Source organism: Leucopleurus acutus (assembly GCF_964270905.1).
Source record: "Leucopleurus acutus genome assembly, chromosome: 5".
In the NCBI taxonomy this organism is placed as follows: domain Eukaryota; kingdom Metazoa; phylum Chordata; class Mammalia; order Artiodactyla; family Delphinidae; genus Leucopleurus; species Leucopleurus acutus.
The window spans coordinates 136,283,913-136,306,888 of record NC_139147.1 but is presented as its reverse complement, the minus strand read 5'-3'; the positions used below and the strand labels follow the sequence as shown (position 1 = coordinate 136,306,888).

The 22,976-nt window shown below is 37.5% G+C and overlaps 1 pseudogene across 1 annotated transcript; it reads right to left on the bottom strand.

Annotated features, from left to right (window-relative positions):
* Positions 1-12,597: 12,597 nt before the first annotated feature.
* On the bottom strand, positions 12,598-13,452 carry LOC309962452 (sigma intracellular receptor 2-like; annotated as a pseudogene). The gene is made up of 2 exons: positions 13,183-13,452; positions 12,598-13,137 (listed from the first exon to the last, which is right to left on the bottom strand). The product of its transcript is annotated as a sigma intracellular receptor 2-like (transcript).
* Positions 13,453-22,976: the final 9,524 nt, after the last annotated feature.

The following is a 22,976-nucleotide window of genomic DNA, read 5'->3' as shown; positions in this document are numbered from 1 at the left end:
AAAAAAAAAAATGGACTTAATTGATATTTACAGGACATTCCATCCAAAAACAACAGAATACACTTTCTTCTCAAGTCCTCATGGAACATTCTCCAGTATAGATAATATCTTGGGTCACAAATCAAGACTTGGTAAACTTAAGAAAATTGAAATCATATCAAGTATCTTTTCTGACCACAATGCTATGAGACTAGATATCAATTACAGGAAAGAATCTGTAAAAAATAAAAATACATGGAGGCTAAACAATCCACTAATAAATAACCAAGAGATCACTGAAGAAATCAAAGAGGAAATAAAAAAATACCTAGAAATAAATGACAATGGAAAGATGACAACCCAACACCTATGGGATGCAGCAAAAGCAGTTTTAAGAGGGAAGTTTATAGCAATACAATCCTACCTCAAGAAACAAGAAACATCTCAAATAAACAACCTAACCTTCCACCTAAAGCAATTAGAGAAAGAAGAATAAAAAAACCCCAAAAGTTAGCAGAAGGAAAGAAATGATAATGATCAGATCAGAAATAAATGAAAAAGAAATGAAGGAAACAATAGCAAAGATCAATAAAACTAAAAGGTGGTTCGTTGAGAAGATAAACAAAAGTGATAGACCATTAGCCAGACTCATCAAGAAAAAAAGGGAGAAGACTCAAATCAATAGAATTAGAAATGAAAAAGGAGAAGTAACAACTGACATCGCAGAAATACAAAGGATCATGAGAGAGTACTACAAGCAACTATATGCCAATAAAATGGACAACCTGGAAGAAATGGACAAATTCTTAGAAAAACACAACATTCTGAGACTGAAACAGGAAGAAATAGAAAATATAAACAGACCAATCACATGCACTGAAATTGAAACTGTGATTAAAAACTTTCCAACAAACAAAAGTCCAGGACCAGATGGCTTCACAGGAGAATTCTATCAAACATGTACAGAAGACTTAACACATATCCTTCTCAAGCTCTTCCAAAATATAGCAGAGAGAGGAAAACTCCCCAACTCATTCTATGAGGCCACCATCACCCTGATAACAAAACCAGACAAGGTTGCCACAAAGAAAGAAAACTACAGGCCAATAACACGGATGAACATAGAGGCAAAAATCCTCAACAAAATACTAACACACAGAATCCAACAGCACATTAAAGGGATCATACCACATGATTAAGTGGGGTTTTTCTCAGGAATGCAAGGATTCTTCAATATACAAAAATCAATCAATGTGATAAAGCATATTAACAAATAGAAGGAGAAAAAACATATGATCATCTCAATAGATACAGAAAAAGCTTTTGACAAAATTCAACACCCATTTATGACAAAGACCCTCCAGAAAGTAGGCATAGAGGAAACTTACCTCAACATAATAGAGGCCATATATGACAAACTCACAGTCAACATCATTTCCAATGGTGAAAAACTGAAACCATTTCCTCTAATAACAGGAACAAGACAAGTTTTCCCACTCACACTATTGAGTATTATTCAACATAGTGTTTGACGTTTTAGCCAAGCAATCAGAGAAGAAAAAGAAATAAAAGGAATCCAAATCGGAAAAGAAGAAGTAAAGCTGTCACTGTTTGTAGATGACATGATACTATACATAGAGAATCCTAAAGATGCTACCAGAAAACTACTAGAGCTAATCAAGGAATTTGGTAAAGTAGCAGGATACAAAATTAATGCACAGAAATCTCTTGCATTCCTATATGCTAATGATGAAAAATCTGAAAGTGAAATTAAGGAAACACTCCCTTTTACCATTGCAACCAAAAGAATAAAACACCTAGGAATAAACCTACCAAAGGAGACAAAAACCTGTTTTCAGAAAACTATAAGACACTGATGAAAGAAATTAAAGATGATACAAACAGATGGAGAGATACACCATGTTCTTGCATTGGAAGAATGAACATTGTGAAAATGACTATATTACCCAAAGCAACCTACAGATTCAGTGCATTCCTTATCAAACTACCAATGGCATTTTTCAAAGAACTGGAACAAAATATTTCACAAGTTGTATGGAAACACAAAAGACCCCATACAGCCAAAACCATCTTGAGAAAGAAAAACAGAGCTGGAGGAATCCGACTCCCAGACTTCAGACTATACTACAAAGCTACAGTAATCAAGACACCATGGTACTGGGACAAAAACAGAAATATAGATCAATGGAACAGGATAGAAATCCCAGAGATAAACCCACACACATACAGTCACCTTATTTTTGATAAAGGAGGCAAGAATATACAATGGAGAAAAGACAGCCTCTTCATTAAGTGGTGCTGGGAAAACTGCACAGCTACATGTAAAAGAATGAAATTAGAACACTCTCTGATACCATATGCAATAATAAACTCGAAATGGATTAAAGACCTAAATATAAGGCCAGACACCCTAAAACTCTTAGAGGAAAACATAGGCAGAACACTCTGACATAAATCACAGCAAGATCCTTTTTGACCCACCTTCTAGAGAAATGGAAAAAAAACCAGCCATAAACTAATGGGACCTAATGAAACTTAAATGCTTTTGCACAGCAAAGGAAACCATAAATAAGATGAAAAGAGAACCCTCAGAAAGGGAGAAAATATTTGCTAATGAAGCAACTGACAAAGGATTAATCTCCAAATTTTACAAGCAGCTCAGGCAGCTCAATATCAAAAAAATAAACCACCCAATCCAAAAGTGGGCAGAAGACCTAGATAAACATTTCTCCAAAGAAGATATACAGATTGCCAGCAAACACATGAAAGGATGCTCAACATCACTAATCATTAGAGAAATGCAAATTGAAACTACAATGAGGTATTACGTCACACCGGTCAGAATGGCCATCATCAAAAAATCTACAAACAGTAAATTCTGGCGAGGGTGTGGAGAAAAGGGAGCCCTCTCGCACTGTTGGTGGGAATGTAAAATGATACAGCCACTCTGGAGAACAGTATGGAGGTTCCTTAAAATACTACACATAGAACTACCATATGACCCAGCAATCCCACTACTGAGCATATACCCTGAGAAGACCATAATTCAAAAGAGTCATGTACCACAATGTTCATTGCAGCACTATTTACAGTAGCCAGGACATGGAAGCAACATAAGTGTCCATTGACAGATGGATGGATAAAGATGTGGCACATATATACAATGGAATATTACTCAGCCATAAAAGAAATGAAGTTGAGTTATTTGTAGTGAGGTGCATGGACCTAGAGTCTGTCATACAGAGTGAAGTAAGTCAGAAACAGAAAAACAAATACCGTATGCTAACGCACATATATGGAATCTAAAAAAAAAAATGGTTCTGAAGAACCTAGGGGCAGGACAGGAATAAAGACACAGATGTAGAGAATGGACTTGAGGACACGGGGAGGGGGAAAGTTAAGCTGGGACGAAGTGAGAGAGTCGTGTGGACATATATACACTACCAAATGTAAAATACATAGCTAGTGGGCAGTAGCCGCATAGCACAGGGAGATCAGCTCGGTTCGTTGTGACCACCTAGAGGGGTGTGATAGGGAGGATGGGAGGGAGACACGAGAGGGAGGATATATGGGGTTATATGTATATGTATTGCTGATTCACTTTGTTATAAAGGAGAAACTAACACAGCATTGTAAAGCAATTATACCCCAATAAAGATGTTTTAAAAAAAAAGAACAAACAAGACAAAATTCCTACTCTCAAGAATCTTAAATTCTAGAGAGGCAACCTAAATTAATTTTCCAAGTAGAGTAATTTCTTAAACACTCAGTCTCAAAAGCAACAATAGAAATTCACAAGTAGCATAGATCCTTGCTACTCAGAGTTTGGTGCATGAAACAGCATACTTGGCATTACCTGGGAATTTGTTAGAAATGAAGAATCTCAGGTCCCATCCCAGAATCTGCATTTTAATAACATCCCAGGGAATTATAAAGTTTGAGAAGTACTGGCTTACCTTTTAGACCCCACACTACCATCCTTACTACTTCCTTCTTCCCATTTGGCCTGAACATCTGAAAGAGTGATGAAAGCCACAAGGTATCAGGAGGCCTCTGATAAAGTTAAGTCTAGTTCAAACCGATTTTTCCAAGGCTCATGAATGAAAGAGGAGGTGGGTCTTGAGAATTGTATTTCTAACCACACAAAAGAGTAAAACTTCGGGCTCGAAAAAAAGTCATGACTGAAAATTTCCTCACATTTTCTCATGCTTAATTTGGTCATTCCTTTGTATGAAATAAGCTCATCTTGTTTAGTGGTACCTCAGTGAAGTGAAATTGGCTACACCCTTCTTTCACTAAAGCGCTATTCATAGATATCTATTCTCAACCATGTTATTTATACTCTGTCTAAAAGTAGGTTTCACAGTTACTTAGAATCATGCAGCACCAACAGAGAACTTCTTTAATTTTGATCTGAAGAGCTGAACTCATTTGAATTTCCTAATATAATATCTGGGGAGAACCCCAACCTGTGAAGAACGAAAGGAGAAAAAATGATATGTAAGAAAAGATATTAGAACCCAGTGGCTATTTAAGAGCTGAAAATTGATTGAGATCTGTCTGGTGGAAGCTTCTGAAATTCTATGCAAACTGAAATAAAGTGGTTTGATAACTAAATCTTACTAATGGTCTGGGAGCAGTGTTCTCTGCTCACTGCAATCTCTGATCCTGTCTTTGCTTAAAATTCTGATTTTTTTCACCACAGATTTTGGTATTCATTTTTATTTTTAAAAATATTGCATGAAAGTATGATTCATCTTGATTAATGAGTTTTGGGGGTTCTCTTAAATTGTGCACCCAAGGTCCTAGTCCCAACCCTTCTGGACATACAAGGTCAGAGGTGAGGAAATTATTAGAATAAATTTCCAAAATAAAAAGTGTTCATTTCTCCCAAGTGACTGCCTTTAATCTTTCAATATTATCAAGCATATTAGAATAATTTTTAAAGTAATCATGATACTTGTGTCATGTTGCATTCATACACCACTCATAAGTATAATTAAGATCTGTTGTTTTCAACATGTTACAGTCAAGAAACTCTTCCTTTAATTAATAGGTAAACTGAGCCTTGGATCTTTAACTCGTAGATTTGTGGTTTCTCTAAACTACTCCAGAGTAAAATGTTTACCAAAAGATAACCCCGCTCTAGTATAAGAAGCAGAACATTATGTTTGAACATCGTGTGAAATGCTATTGTCATCAAAGTTAATCACCAAGAAAGCTAGGGCTAATAAATGGCTGAGATGCATTGGAAAATTAGATCTTTACTTGGATTTAAATTAATGGAATTATACAGTATCAGAGATAGCCCCTCACTAGGACATTTAATGTTAACAATGTTAATAATAGTCTCAAAGGGTATTGTTAAGAGGAGCTCTCTCAATTGCCATATGGAAGCATGTACCAGTATTTTTGCAAACATAATGTAACATCAAGTAGAAGAGGGTACATGATAGGAAGATAAAGGTAAACCCTATCATCCCATAAAGCACAAATAATCCCAAACATCTCCAATGGTACATGACTGAAGAAAAATAGCCTGGTGCGATACCAAATAATTCCTTAAGACACGAAATAAGCAAATAAACACTGTGACCAAACACACTACTGGCTGTTGTATTCGGCTTCCTTTGAAGAAGCAGAGCCCAACTCAAGCTGGTTCAAGTTAAGGGAGGATTATTTTATGGATGAATAGGAAGCAATAAGAAGGCTAGGATACAAGAGAAATGTGACTAGTTCTTATTGAGATGAGCTATATGTGTGAAATACACATTGGATTTCAGAAAGTCAGTATAAAAAAAGAATGTAAAGTATTTCATTTTCATATTGATGACATGTTGATATGATAATATTTTAGATATATTGGCTTAAATACAGTGTATTATTCAAATGAATTTCACCTATTTCTTCTAACTTTTCTTAATGTGACTACTTGAAAATGTAAAATTACACATGGGGCTCCCATTTGTGACTCATGTTATATTTCTACTGGAGAGCACAGCTCTAGAGACACTGGTGTTGAGATGTAGTTAGGGAAGGGGATGGTACAAAACAGGAATGCAGCAGGAGTGAGAGTGGAGTAGTTTCCATTCAAAGGAGGAGGGGCCTGACAAGATAAAATTTACTGCTGACTCACTGAAGAGTAAGAGAAACCAGAAAGGAAAGAGACCCTCTACATATATGGCAAGTCTAGACTGGAAGGCACCTCCTTCTTTTTCCTCCCTCCATCTCCATCTCCCTCCATCTCCATCTTCCTCCATCTCCATCACCATTTCCATCTCCATCTCCCTTCCTCCCTCCCTCTCCCTTCCTACCTCCTTTTGTACTCTTCCTTTCCTTCCCCTTTCTCCCCTTCCTTCCTTCTTCCTTTCTTATCCTTTTTTTTTTTTAAGAAAAGATATCTTGATTATCCTGAATAGGGTCAAACAGGAAAGCAAGTGATGATTAACCACTTACCGTATCATACTTTCCAGAAAAATTCTACAGGTGAAACAAACACAATTTTGAAACTGAACATTGATTAAGATAAAACCTGAAGAGGAATTCCTAGTTGTCTCCTAGTGATGGCAATACCTTGCTTGCTCTGCAGCGACTGCTGCCCATGACTTACCTAACTGTTCCTGCCGATCAACTCCACAGTTAGAGGTGATTCTTAAAGGTGTGTGGAGACCATCGTTTATGTGTATGTCAAACAGATTGCATTTGTAACATTTAATGCCCACAATAACAAAAATAAAACGTGCTGGCGTGTGCTCTCTGTGTAAACACTTTCTTCTGAAGAAAGAGTCAGTGGAATGTTTTAGGAACTTTGACATTTATGGCTGTATTTATAATCTTTTTTGGATCATTTCCTCACAGAGTCACATGTTCATATATTTTAAATTCTCTGGAGAAATAAAAATGTTTAAACATAATATAATGATGTGATAGGCATTTTATGAGCCCTTGCTCACCATCTAGGCATGAGAAAAGAGAATTGTATGGTGAATCCTGAGAAGGGTTTCTATAAATGTCGAAATTTCTAGATCTGTGCCACAAAGCTAAGGTGATTAGAAAGAGAAAGAGGAGGTGTATATTCAACTCTGACAGAGACTTCTTTTTTGCTCGAAACTAGACTACCCTAAAAGTTGGAAACTAGATATTCACCCTGTTTGGAATATGCATTGCAGAGACTTCTTTGGGCAGACAAATGCACTTTTTGTGCTTTCAAAGAAAATGAAGAAGACCCAGGAATTTTTTTCCCACTCTATACTCATATATAATATGAATTTACCTACTGTTTATTTTTTGAAATTTCCTGGTCTATAGCACAACAGCCCAGGATATATCCATCTGGCCATAGAAACAAGCCCTTTATTTTTAGCCAAAGCAATGCAGCTAAGTTTTACTAAACACTCAAGTTGGTATATACCAAGTATCTTACATGTGTTAATTTATTAAACAGCCATAACAAGTCTAACTAGCAAGTGACAAAGATGGTATTCAAACCCAGGAGATGTCTCATACCTGAAACTCTTTCTATACAAATATGCTATCCTGGAGGGAGAGGACACAGAAATTTTAAAACATATCTTCAGGGCTTCCCTGGTGGCACAGTGGTTGAGAATCTGCCTGCTAATGCAGGGGACACGGGTTCGAGCCCTGGTGTGGGAGGATCCCACATGCTGTGGAGCAACTGGACCCGTGAGCCACAACTGCTGAGCCTGCACATCTGGAGCCTGCGCTCTGCAACAGGGGAGGCTGCGATAGTGAGAGGCCGGCACACAGCGATGAAGAGTGGCCCCCACTCGCCGCAACTAGAGAAGGCCCTCACACAGAAACGAAGACCCAACACAGCCAAAATAAATTAATTAATTAATAAACTCCTACCCCCAACATCTTCTTAAATTCAGGGAGTTCTTTCACAATTAAAAAAAAAAAACAAAAAAATCATATCTTCAAATTTTTTGACATTCCTCCTAAAGAGAGTATTCCCCTAAAATCTGACCAACTTTAGAGATTTGTTGACCAATAGAGGATGTCAGAAGAGACAGCTGGGCTTCCCTGGTGGCGCAGTGGTTGAGAGTCCGCCTGCCGATGCAGGGGACGTGGGTTCATGCCCCAGTCTGGGAAGATCCCACGTGCCGCAGGGCGGCTGGGCCCGTGAGCCATGGCCGCTGAGCCTGAGCGTCCGGAGCCTGTGCTCCACAACGGGAGAGGCCACAACAGTGAGAGGCCTGCGTACCGCAAGGAAGAAAAGAAAAAGAAGAGAAGAGACAGCTGTCTTCAGAGGTTATGTCAAGGTAGAAGGCCATTCATTGTCCACCAGTTTAATTTGAGACATTCATCTCTGGGGTCCTGAACCATTATGTAAGAAGCACAAGGCTGCCATGTTGTGAGGAAGCTCAGACTACAGTTTTTGCAGTGATTTCTTACACAGCTAGAACAGAAGATTTTAAGTTTAGCTGAGGGTTAGGGACACAATTAATATGAAGCCTTATCTCTTATTACTGATAAATTTTAAAAAGACCAATTCTTATGCAGGCTCCATTTAAAAACTGTTATACACAAGTAATAGTTATGCCTAATACAATATGTCTGCCTTTGTTCTAAAGACCTTTATGTGTATTGATGCACAAAATCTTCACAATAGTCATGAAGCAGATGTTGTAATCGTCTCTAATTTTACATAGAAAGAAACAGAGAGGCTAAGTGTTTGCCCAAGGTCAGTCAGCTATTAAACGGAAGAGCCAGGATTTGAACTAGGGTCTTCTGGTTCCAGATTCTGTGTTTTTACCTCTTTTACTGGCATGAACAAATTCTCAAATTAAAGAGATGACTATTTAAAAAAAAAGATTAATAAAAAAGAAGCATTTTCCCTCTCTGGTGATTCTTTACCACTCTTCACACTGAAAGGTAGAACTTGTATCTCCTCCCCTTGAATTTGGGTGGGCTTGTGAATGCTTCAACCAATAGAATACAGCAGAAGTGAGGCTGGGTGCCTGCGAAGGCTAGGTCATAAAAGGTCTTACACCTTCTACTTTGTTCATGGGAATATTTGCTCTTGGAGCCCTAAGTCATTACATAAAAAGTCCAAAGTCCAAAAGTCTGAAGCCACCATGCTGTGCAGAAGCCCCAGCCCATGCAGAAGTCACTGCAGTTGACAGTCTCAGATGAGCAGCCTTTGAGCCATCCTAACCTGGGCACTGACATGTGAGTGAGAAGTCTCCAGACATCCAGCCTCTGTATTTTGAAATACCCTCTGCCCTTTGAGTCTGCCCAGCTGAGGCTTCAGATATTGTAGTTCAGACACAAGCTATCTCTGTTGTGTTCTAAATTTGTGACCCACAGAATCAGAGAGAATGATAAAATGGTTGTTGTTTTAGGTCCCTGATTTTGAGGGGTTTGTTACACAGAAAAGGACAATTGAGATATTCTCCTTCACCAACAACTTCTAAACTTGACTCCTAGAAGTAAGTACTAAAAATGTTTGCTGTTACATTTTCAGTCCCTTTTCTATACTTTTAAACATTGTTCATACTCTGCTTTAAATATTAATAGGACCATTATATTTAAATTGTTCATACACTTGCTTTTTTTCACTCATTTATTCAAGAGATTTTTAATTGAGAACTTATACCAAGCATTGTTTAAGATATTGAGGATTCAGGATGAACAAAGTCCTAAAGCAGATGGAGGTTATGTTTATGTAACAATGTCTTGCTTTGTATGTCCATATATACAGGTCTATATAATTCCTTTTCTCTGCCCACATCGTATTCCTCTTTATCTTCGCATACAGATTATCTAGTACACGAAGTGATTCATATTGTTGGATACATACAATGTTTCCAATATTTTGCTATTTCCAACAACGTATAAGTGCACATGTATACTTTCTCTTAATAGAAAGCGCAAGAAGTATAATTAGGGAGAACTGTATTTTTAATTCTAATACTGCCACATTAACTCCAACAACTAACGCCCCCATCAGTAGCACAGGAAAATGCCTGTCCCCTGACCCTCACTGACACTTGAGTCGATGTTCTGGGAGCAAAACTCTCTTATTTTAATTCACATTTCCCCCAATTATTAATGAGGTTAAACATCTTCAAGAACCAATTATAACTCCTTTTCAGTGAATTGTTTATTGTTATTCTTTGCAAATTTAAAAATTGGTTGTCTTCCTTAACTAAAGGTGTGACTACTTTAGTCTAATTATGAATGCTTTATCTCTTAAATATGGAGCAAAAACAGCTTGAGTCTAAACCTGCTTTTTTTTAACATCTTTATTGGAGTACAATTGCTTTACAGTGGTGTGTTAGTTTCTGCTGTATGACAAAGTGAATCAGCTATACGTATACATCTATCCCCATATCCCCTCCCTCTTGTGTCTCCCTCCCACCCTCCCTATCCCACCCCTCTAGGTGGTCACAAAGCACCAAGCTGATTTCCCTGTGCTATGTGGCTGTTTCCCACTAGCCATCTATTTTACACTAAACCTGCTCTTAAGCTTCATATTGCTTTTTATTATACAGAAGATTTTGATTTTTATGTGGGCAAATCTGTCCATCTGTTACTTCTTGTCTTTTGGATTTTATATCTTGCTTATGAAGGCCTCCATGCCAAAGTTATATAAACATTATCTTTGGCCTCTATATTTAAAAATGTTTCTTTAAACATCAGTTATTTTTTTAAATGTATATGGACTTTTCTCTTAGTGACTTGGTGTGGTAGGCATCTAGATTTCCTTTTCTTTTTGGTCTATTAATTGATTCTCAGTCCCCAACTAATATGTATTTAGTTACTATCGATTATAGCTTATTTTCATGTTTGGCAGGGCAAATTGCCCCTCTTGGTTCCTCTTTCTCAAAAACATCTTGGCTTTCCTTTTATTTCCTCTTCCAAAGTTTGGAAGTGTGGCTTATTGAGTTCCTTTCAAAAAACAATTCCTATGTGGTTTTTTTTTTATTAAGATTTAATTAAATTTATAGAGAAGTGATATCTTTACAACCCAGAAATGTGGTCTCTTCTTCATTTACTCAAGTTTTCCATTAAGTTTTATAATATTTTTTCATCTAGGTCCTGGCATATTTCTCTCTGTTTCATTTCTAAAAACCTAATTATTTTGTTACAATTGTGAATGGGACGATTATCAAATTTTTATTCAGTTATTGCTAGAATGTGGAAAAGCCACCGATTTCGGTGTGTTGACTTTGGAGACAATTTCTTTACTTACCAGTTGTCACTTGATCCTCTGGGTGTCTGAGCAAAAAATTATATCATCTACAAATAATAAATATTTTGTCTCTTTGTTCCCCCCCGATTCATCATTCTTATTTTTCTGATTAATTCATTAGCTAAGACTTCCAATAAAGTTTTGACAAGTTGAGGTGATAGTAAGCACACTTTCCTTGCTCCTAAATGTTTTATTATCAAGTATGACACTTGCTGTATGTTTCTGGTAGAAAACTTTAGCAAGATAAAAAAGCTCACTCTGTTGCTAACTCAGCATTTGATGAAAAGTGGATCTTGAATTTTATCAAATGCTTTTATCAGACATCTCTTAAGACATTATGTAGATTTTCTCCTTTAATCTATTAATGTAGCAAAACAAAAGATGACATAAGGTTCATTCAGCCAACACATATTTATTGAGTACCTATTATCTATGTGCCAAGAACTATGATAAATGCCAGGAATATAAACAAGAACAAGAACGGAGAGTTTTCTGCCCTGAAGTTGAGCAATCTTTGCATTCTTAGGATAAACCCTATTTACTCTAGGTGTGTTACTCTTTCAGTATGCTGCAGGACTTGATTTGATATCGCTTTGCTTAGGATCTTTGCATCTACATTCCTGAGTGGAACCAGATTATGTTGCCCTGGGCCCCATTCAAAACTGACAGTTTTACAAGTTCTCAGTAAACAGACTGGAGCAAAGTATAGTGCTTCTCTCCATTTATTCAAGTCTTCTTTTAAATCTGTAATAAATTTTGCAGTTTTCTTCCTGTGGGTCTTAAACATTCCTGATTAAATATATTCCTAGATAATGTATTCATTTCATTTCATGATGAGTGAGATTTTTAAATCAACTCTTCTAATTATTTATTGCTTGGGTATATAAAACCAATTGATTTTTATATATTTGGTTTATGATTTGTTGCTTAGACAGAAATTTTTCAATAAGGCTTTTCATTTTTTTTGTTGTTGTTGTTCAGCAGCTACATTTATTTTGACCAGACGCAGGAGTCAGACGATACTCCCAACAATCAGACCATTAGGTCTTGTAAGCAAAACAGGCAAAAAGGGGGAACTAACCAGGATCAGCATCTACCATTTTCCATGTGTGTTCACAAGCCTTTTTTTTTTTTTTTGAGTTGGCCTTGAGAATGAATTTAGAGAAAGCTAGCAGAATACCAAGCACTAACATGAAGAGACCCTATATGCACACACTGTCCATCTCCCCACATCTGCTACCTTTGACTGGCAACAAGACAGGAAGGAATTATTAAACTATTAGGTAGCATGAAGTTATCCAGTAAAAGGCACACCTCCAGCTCAGGTTTGAGACACCAGACCTCAGAGTAAGGGAACTTATGTTAAGTGGTGTGTAAAAAGTAATAGAAGACTAAGGTTTGGAAAGAGGATAAACAAGGAGACTTTAAAAAATCTCTTCTCCTGGGACGACCTGTTTGCGCCAGTGTCCTTGGAAAGTGAGGGCTTGATGTGCCTCTTGCCAGTGTCTTGGTCATGCGTGTTGCTGCTGGTGTGTTTCAAATACTACTGAAAACATGGTATTTTTTTTTTTACTGAGCATTTTCCTGGTACTGGGTCCAACAGGAAAATCCCCCATGGTCACCTCTCCCCTGGACCTGGGGTTATTTTTCCTCATTTTTTCTTTCTTTTCTCCTCAGACTTGTAGTAGGGGTTCCACAACATGAAAAGGAGAAGTATAATAGGGATGAGAAAGTAGGTGATGTAGGCAGATATATGGAATAGTCATTGGTGGAAAGTCTTAGGTCCTTGTCCTCTGAAACAACTGGTTTTGGAGAAATCCTGGAGTAGAAACGTGGAGAGGATTGGAATCAGAGTTGTCATGGTGTCAACCGAGTAGTTGATTGCAGGGGTGCGGATCCACCTGCAGCCTCCATGAACACTGGTATGGCCACCTTCTTTTTAAAAGCATCCGTCATGGGGACACTTTGAAGACTTATGTTGGGATGAGAAAGCAAGGCAACTGAAACACAAGCTCGCAAAACAGGAAGGACTTAAACCACACCGGGGGGTTGTGTAGCAGGGGATCTTTGAACTCCTCAGTGTACCACTGCCGCAGGTTTCTCAGCTCCACCCGGTAGAGATCACAAGGCAGCACCGCCTGCAGGTCCACGAGCAAGGTGATGAGGATGTGGGAGAGGAGGTAGAGATCCAGCAGCCACTCCAGGCCATGCCGGGAGCCCAGAGACCCCATCATCCATCGGTTGGGCAGAGCAGGATCCCAGACTACCAGGCTTTTCATTTTTAACTGATATTTTTCCTGGTTATGAGACTTCAGGATAGACCATCATAATATGAGTAAATAGTAATATTTTCCTCTTCCTCGTCCATCACTAATCCTTTTCCCTCTGTGCCTGATCTTATTTCATGGGTTAGAAATTGCAGCACAATCTCGAGTAGTATTTATAATAAAGAACATCCTTGTATTTTTTTCTTCTTTTAAAGTCAATGTTCCTAGAGTTTTATGGTTAGATAATCACATATTGAGATAAATAATCTGCACCAACTTGAGAAAGAAGATTTCATTCCTATTCTGGTCCTAGTTATCAGGTGCTTTTACTAAAAATGGATGTTGCATTTTTTTGCAAAATAGTTTTTGACATATTTTGGAATAATCGCTTTATTTTTCTTCTGTGACACATAGATTTGAAAATTATATTAATTAATTCATAATATTGAATTATCTTTGCATTCTTGAAAGAAAACCTGCTAGGGTTTGTTTCATTATTTCACAAACAGCTGGGTAAATGTAGTATTGCATTTTAGATTTTGGCATCTAAATCTCAATATTTGTGAAGTCACTTTGTCATTTTCTCTTTTGTGTTAGTTTTATAAATTTTCGGTGTTAGAGTTTTGAATTGGGATTCTTTTCCCACGTATCTTAATGTCCTTAGACATTAAAAAGAGTTAATAAGTCAGAAAATTATTTGTTCTTTAAATTTTGAAATAATTTTGCTTTAAATCCTCTGAATAGGTAAATATTTACTTTTGTTTTTCAGTTTCTCCTTAAGAATATTTCCTGCTTCTTCAGCAGTTAATATTCATGTTTGATAAGCATTAGAATAATTCTTTATATCAAGATTTTCAGATGTTTTCATGTCTAAGATTACACTTCCTTTCTTATCCCTAATTTTTTCCTCATCTCTTATTTTTCTTTGATTAGAATAGAGGTTTGTATATTTTATTCTTTTTGTTCTATATATTGTCTGCTTTTTTCTAAAGAACCACTCAGATTTATTTCTCTATTCTATTCCTTTTGGTTTACAAATTTTAATTTCTGCTTTCATCTGTAATCATTTTTTCTTTTTTTTCCCCCTTAGTCATGCTTTGTTTTGCTCTTAGCTTCTCAAGTTAATGGCTTAATTCATTTGTTTCTTTTATTATTTAAAAATAGTAAAAGTATGTTTTTTGCCTGATTATAGCTTTGGCTAAATACCACAGGTTTGAATATGTAGTGTGCTTATAATTATAATTTTCTAAGTATTTTGTAATTACACTTTGAATTTCCTATTTGACCCAGAAGAATATTGTTTTGTTTCTTTACATCAAAAACTGGGGGAAATTTTTTTTAATTATTCTTGTTCAACTATCAATTTTGTTGCATTTTGATCAAAGAATATGGTCTGTATAGATCTGTCTTTTAGAAAATTTTGAGGTTTTCTTTGTGATCAAATATATATAAAATTTTAAGTGTTTCCAAATATTTTAAAGGGGAATATATCTTATATTTGAGGTTATTACATTTCCATGTGTATTTTCAAATTGACTCAATTGATGATATTATCAGATACTCCATTTCTTTGTCTATTGCCTATTTTAACTCTTAAGGACAGAAAAGTGCTTCCTTTTCTTACTGTGCATCCATTGCAGTCAATTCCTCTTTCAAATTCTAACAGCTTTTGCTTTACGCTTATTATATACTGTTATTTGGCACATGGAAGTTGAATCCTGATACATTTTAATTTGGGATCTTCCTATCAACACTGAAAAAGAAAGATTATGAGACATTTAAATTTTTTCCCTTGAAAATCTACTTCATCTTATATGATTGTAATTCCAACTGTTAGTTGGGGAGAGTAGTTCTTTTATATCTTAATACAATCTTATACTTTCAATTTTCTTGTGTTTATCTTTCATAGTATCTTTGATAGACAACTGTTGCAGATTATGACCTGATTTTTGCCATTTAATATGATAAAGTTATCATATTTGTCATAAATTATATGTTTGTGCTTACTCAAATTGATTTACATTTTTTTTCAGTTTCTTTGCTTTTTCTTTTGATCTTTATCTTTGACTCTATCATACAAGTTTTCTTTTCTCTTTTCTGATGTACAAGTATGCATCCTACTTTTACTTTTGCTCAAGTTTACCTCTAAAAAATAAGCAACTGTATTTCTCTGTCCACATCAAGGGGAAAGAATCAGTGTCTACCACATTCCCTCCTTTGCACAATAAAGACAATAGCCTGCCATTCTTTTCTCGAGGTCTCCTCCACTACCTAGGGATTTAGACCCAACATCTTATTTGCTAAGTATTATTATTTACATGTTATATTTTCTCTTTCAAGGATTAAAGGTGAAGTGTCCAATCTCTGTTGTAGCTACAGTGTATTTGCAACAGTTTAGACTTGATCCCACATTAAAATATTTCAGTACTTACTACCAGTCCTTTTAAGTCCTGTACATCTTCTTTGTACAGGATGTTTTTAAAACTGGATTCATTTTATGAAAATTGTCTGGAAAACTTTGATTTTTCTTTCATGAAGACGACTTCATTAATTTAGTTTTCGACACTTGGTATCAGAGAATGCTTTTTTATTGACTTTAAATGTGAATAATAATGTGTCCAGATTTAGCATTCTTAGATCTTAATAAATTGGGCCTCTGAAGATGTTGCTTTATTAACTTCTGGTCCTGATTATTTTCTTTTGTTTTTTCCTGCCTTCCAGAATTCTTTTTATGAAAAATTAAAATTTCAAACTTCCATAGAAACTGGTCTCTTTATATTAATTTTGTCTAGTATTCATCAAGCTCGCTTGATCTGAATATTTACTTACTTAAGTTCAGGAAGTTAATTTCTTTAACTTTATATATATATATATATATATATATATATATATATATATATAAACATTGTTATTTTTCTATTTGTTCAGGTGTCTCCTTTGGCAGCACTAGGTTTCTTCATGTTGGATTTCCACTCTCTGCCCTCTGACTCTATCATCTCTTTTCATAATATTTTTTTATCTCAATTTCATTTTCTTTTAATTCTGGAAGAGTGCTTCAAATCTGTCCTCTATATTACTGACTTCACTATAAACATTGCCCATTAAGCACTTTATTGCTTCTAATGCATTTTCCACTTTGATATTTCATATTCAGTTTTATAACATTTTTCCTTCTTTCATCTTACTCTGTATTCTAGTTTCTTAACCAGCTTCCTTCTCACCTCAATATATTTTCTTCTCTCATTTTTCATCTCCTGTTTCTTGGGGTCCTTGGATGTTATTTAGATTACAAAGCATATGCTGTTTGAAATTTATTCGCATTTCCTGTAGTAAATCTTTTTCAAAAGTACACTCTTCCTCTGCCTCCTGAGTCCTATATTTTCATTTCTTGAAGTTACAAAATTTTTCATATGCCTCATAATGAGGTTCTATTTTACCTGTTTATTCATCCTTGAATGATGACTATTTTATCTGGCCTGTTATTTCTCTGCAAAACACTGAATAGATTTTTCTTAGATCCCATCAAAGTTTACTTGGTTTTTGTTCTAATCCTCTTTTAGATCTTATGCTATATGACATTTTACCCATTCAGTGATTAAACATCCTGATGGGAGATTTATTCTAACATTATGTGAGCCGAGGTCAAACTTCCTCTGTGTATGGCTAAGCCATTGTGCTAGAAGCCAGATCGGGAATGACCTGACCTAGTTCTTTTTGCTACCACAAAGTAGGCTGAAAAAGAAACTTTTGCCTTTGTGGAGAATCCTCCATGGCAGAGCCCAACTACTGGCCGTATGGTGCAACCACAAGGGCCTGGCCCCAAGCAGTGGCTGCCCTCAGGTTCTTAGGACCTGTAAAGGGAGAAGTTCCCTGCTAGTCCCAAGCCTGTCATGCCCTCCCACCATGGACCCTATATTTCAGGGTATTATTAAAATGCCTTCAAGATCTCCTTCACTTTTTTCCTCTTAAGCCTGTACCACTTTCTCAATGAGTGAGTCCTAGTGTCTTTCATAGATAAGGTTCCATTGGCAAAAATGTACTTGACATCTCTACATGTGAAAAGTGTTCTTCTCTAGCTCCCAGCCGTGATACAGGAGTTCCCAATTCTTGTGTTCCCTTTGATGCTTTAATAGGAATTTGGAAGTTTCCTGTGCTTACATTGCTATCTTTACCTGGAAGTAAGTTAAGAATATCTAAACAAGCAGGACATGTCTCAGAGGCTGTGGCGACCTCTCAAGTGGGCTTAGATTTGGGTGCCAATACAGATCTATTTTCCACAGGGCTAGCCATACCGATGGGCTTCCAAGTGGCTCTCAGAAGTGTTTTTCTGCCAATCCCAGCCAGTTTCCTGGATTACAGCTAAGTTCCAATGATTCTTTTTGCTGTTTCCTAGTTGGCCTGGTGCATACATATATCTGAATGTCTACCTTTGTTCTCACTTTTTTTTGAAGCCCAATTATATATGAATACCTATGAGGTGCCAGAAACTTCACCTGTATGATTTTGTTTAATCTTCACAAGATGGTTCAACATAGATACTATTATAGTCCCCAATTTACAAATGGAGGACTTGAAGCCTAGAAAAGGATTTAAACAACTTAAGGTCACTCAGATAGTGAGTGTCAGAATCACTACTTACTGGCCCGTCATCCTCTAAACCCCATGTTTTTAACCAGTATTTCAAAAGCCTCTAAGCTAGAGATTTCCCCCCCAAAAATAGATAGATTTCCCACATTAACCATGAGTGTTAGCAGCCATTTGGATTCCCTGCCATCATGTCGTACCTTTTCACCATGGACCAACAGTCTACTAGATGAACCCATGTTTATATCAAACTTACTCTTCCCTCCCATCTTAGAATAAAAGACGTCTTTCCTCCAGAGCAGCTCCCTCCCTGTGTGCCCAAGATTCCCTTCCCTTTCTTCTCCTTCCATGAATCTCTGTCCCTACTTGTTCTGTCATCTCACCATAAAAACACAGTCACGTCTCTCCCATCTCTTCTCAACATCGCATTGACCTTGTTTTTCTTTCCTTTACTGCCAAACTTCTCCTTCCATTGTCATGGGAAACTAGTTTGCACTAGCTTTTTCCATTTCCTTTTTGTTCCTTAATCTCCCCAATTTTCACCCCTAGCGACCCCACTCAAACACTCCACCCAAGATGACTGTGGCCTCCCAATTGTAAGAACACACTTTGGTCTTCCACTTCCGCTTTCCACTACACATGGAAACATTGATGCCTTCCTTCATAAATTTATTTCCACCTTCTTTCCATGATTCTACTCTCTTCTCTTCTGTCTTCCTCCTGTCTCCTTGGCCTTTATTTTTCCAACTACCTTTTATTTTTCTCTTTTTCCTTCTGCCCAAATGGTTGGGCAAAATGACCCAGCATTCCATCCTTGGATCTCTCTTTTGAGTATAGTTCCCTATGCTATACAGTAGGTCCTTGTTATTTATCTATTTTATATATAGTAGTATGTATCTGTTAATCCCAAACTCCTAATTTATCCCTCGCCCATCCCCTTTCCCCTTTGGTAACCATAAGTTTGTTTTCTATGTCTGTGAGTCTGTTTCTGTTTTGTAAATAAGTTTATTTGTGTCGTATTTTAGATTCCACATATAAGTGATATCATATGGTATTTGCCTTTCTCTGTCTGACTTACTTAACTTAGTATGATCATCTCTAAGTCCATCCATGTTGCTGCAAATGACATTATTTCATTCTTTTCATGGCTGAGTAATATTTCACTGTGAGTGTGTGTGTGTGTGTGTGTGTGTGTGTGTGTGTGAGTATCACATCTTCTTTATTCATTCATCTGTCAATGGACAGTTTCATGTCTTGGCTATGCTGCTATATGCTGCTATGAACACTGGGGTGCATATATCTTTTCTGTTTTTAGCTTCTTTTTTTTAACATCTTTATTGGAGTAAAATTGCTTTACAATGGTGAGTTAGTTTCTGCTGTATAACAAAGTGAGTCAGCTATATGTGTACCTATATCCCCATATCTCCTCCCTCTTGTGTCTCCCTCCCACCCTCCCTATCCTACCCCTCTAGGTGGACACAAAGCACATAGGTGATCTCCCTGTGCTATGCGGCTTCTTCCCACTAGCTATCTGTTTTACATTTGGTAGTGTATATATGCCCATGCCACTCTCTCACTTTGTCCCATCTTACCCTTCCCCCTCCCTGTGTCCTCAAGTCCATTCTCTAGGTCTGCGTCTTTATTCCTGGCCTGCCCCTAGGTTCTTCAGAAGCATTTTTGGTTTTTTTTTTTGGATTCCATATATATGTGTTAGCACATGGTATTTGTTTTTCTCTTTCTTTGACTTACTTCACTCTGTATGAGAGAATCTAAGTCCATCCACCTCACTACAAATAGCTCAGTTCCATTTCTTTCTGTGGCTGAGTAATATTCCATTGTATATATGTGCCACATCTTTTTTATCCATTCATCTGTTGATGGACATTTAGGTTGCTTCCATGTCCTGGCTATTGTAAATAGAGCTGCAATGAACATTGTGGTACATGACTCTTTTTGAATTATGGTTATCTTGGGGTGCATATATCTTTTCAAATGAGAGTTTTCTCTAGATATATGCCCAGGAGTGGGATTTCACCATGCTATTCTTTATTCCTGGAATTTGTCTGCCTTCCCTTGCAACCTTGTCTTTTTGGGAAATTCTCAGTCATTCATTAAAACTCAACCCAAATATTGCATCCATTTTGAATTTTGACCTTGCTTCACAGAAACATTTACTATATCACTTCTTCATGCTCCCAGAGAACGTGATGCACACATCCCTATGTTGGCATTCAACATGTGGCTTTATCTTGAGTTTGTTCACTTCTTGGTCTTCCATCAGAGGCTATAAACTCTTTGAAGAAAAGGACACTAGTTTTTAATGACCCACTTGACTCTCCAGGATTCATCATTACTGTTGGACCAGGTATCCCAGCTATCCTGCCTGGTTGTGCAGATCTGAGGTCATGTCCTAGCTTCTTCCTCTGCCCAGTGCTGCTGTGAATAACCCATTATGAGCTATAACTGTGTCCAAGTAATGTCACAGGTAACTATTGCAGGTAGAGAAGAGAAACCCTGCTATCATGTAGGACTCAACCACTAACTCATAAAAGACTTCATCTTTCTCAAAATTATAGACCCTCATATTATGCATAAGACAGAACATAAGAATATATAGGGTCATTGGAAACCAGAGTACTATAATAGCGGCACTTTTCAGGGCATAAAAATTTGATTTTCCAATTTGTTTCTATCCATAAGTAGGAGTATGGGCCAAACACAACCCATAAGAGTGCTGTCAGAAGATGTTAACAAAGAAGTTTATCTCATGCCAATGAAGTATTTACATTTGATTGAATCTGGAGACTTCCATGAGGACCTTGCTGTGGGACTGAGTTTTCTCCACATTCTAATTCTGCAGTGGAGAGCTGTTTCCATTTTCAAGGTATTTGTCCTTGTCATTATGTATTTTCCTTCCTGTTTATATACACTGTGTTTGTATTAGCCTCCTTGGTTACCATTTATCTCTCTGGGTTCTGGATTTCAATATTTAATCATTTCTATTACAAGCATTTGCTCACATTTTAACATCTCTGAAATGGGAATGTGTCATACAATTACTAACATCTGATAGTCCTTGCTTGTCTAGAACCATTCATGACATCACTGCTCTTGTCTGTGCAAATTTGCTTGTTATTCCTGGGAGCCTGCCTGAACAACAGCAAGCCCTCAGCCCAGAGGGGAGTATTTGTGGCAGCTCCCACTAGATTGATTGCAGGACAGGGCTTTCTCCACCCTGTACCTTCCCACAGTAATCTGAATTCTCTATTTCTTTCACTGGTTGTCAGGAAGCTTCTTTACCAGGGACTATAATGTCTTGCTCACCATTATCTCAGTGTAAAGATAGATGTCTTTCCATGTGAGAGGAAGGACGGCTCACCTAGGAGTTCATCCTCTGTACCACAGAGATGAGGAGCAAACACCTTTATGTCATCAATGCTGTGTAAGTGTTAGCTTCCCCACATTTGAGCAGTACAAGGTGTGTTAGGAGGAAAAGAATGTTATCTCATGGTGGCCTCCCAAACAAACCACTTGGTGGCTTCTGTTCTCCTCTGGCAACTGCTGCCCATTCCTCTCAGCAAACCCGTAGGTATACCTGTCAGAGTTCATTCAAGAAAAAAGATGCCATGCAGGATATTCAAATGGAGGGTATTTAATACAAGCAATTGGTTACACAGGTGCTGAAGACTAAAAGAGCAAAAAGAAGGGCTGAAAATCATCATAACTATAGAAAGCAGCTACAGCTCTTAGGGTTGAGGAAACCAAAGGAGAAATTTGTGCTCACAGGACCCAGGAGTCGAGAGGAAGGTCCCCATGTTACTAGAGTTTAGGATGGGGGGTGTCCCATGGGTGGTAGTCAGGTCTCTGAAGTGGGTGAGGCACAGCTGGTGCTCTCATCAAAAAGGGGTACAGTAGTGGGCTGATGATGTAACCCCTTTATAAAGGGGTGCCACAAGGCTGGGTCTAGAAGTGTTTTAAAAACCTGGAGGTTGAAGCAGTAGCTGCCCTCTCCTGCTAGAGAAATAAGCCAGGACTGAAGACCAGAGGGAAGATTTTCCTTCCACCTCCTCAGCTTCCAGTCTGTTGTCAGGGCCTCCCACTGACACGAGGAACCTAACGGAAATCTATCCAGCAAGGGAATCTGGGAAAAATAGTTGTCAGACTCTTAGTGGAATATAGAGAAAAGGCGGATTTGGGTCTCAGAGACAATAAGGAAACCAATGGCACAGTGGGTAACCTAGCTCTCTGCAGCTGGTTACTTTTTGGAACCATGGACTTTTCCCCTTCTGGATGTGATGTTTCTACCAGTGCATAGACCTCAAGGAGGGGCCATGTGAGGAAGACCACGTGTACCCATGCTGCCCTCTCCTGATCTCCTCCCATAACACTATAAGTACAAGACAATATATGCAGGACACACTTTACAGATAGGTTGAGAATGAAACCATAAGGAAAAATACTCAAATTAGGATGCACACTGCGGTTATTCTGAATGTAAGGTAAGGTTTCTCATCCTCAGTGCTATGGGCATTGTGGACTGGATAATCCTTTGCTTTAAGGGATGGTCCTGAGCACCATGATGTGCTGAGCTGCATCCCTGGCCTTGGACCACTAGACACCAGCAGCACCTGGCCACAAGTTGTAACAATAAAAAGGTACCCACACATTGTCAAACAGCCCCTAAGGGGCAAAATCACCTCTGGTTGAGAACCACTGGTATAATGGTGAAGAACAGAAGCTTAAACCCTTCATGGGGGTTCCCTGAGGTTAGTCCCAAATTTCTAGATTTGCTTTTCCTCAAAGAGAGAGAGAATGCCCTCTAATATGTTCCCATTACAAGTCTTTACCGCCTTTCTGGAACACTTCTTATCTTTTCCACAGGGCCTGCTTCTATCATGGGTAGGTGA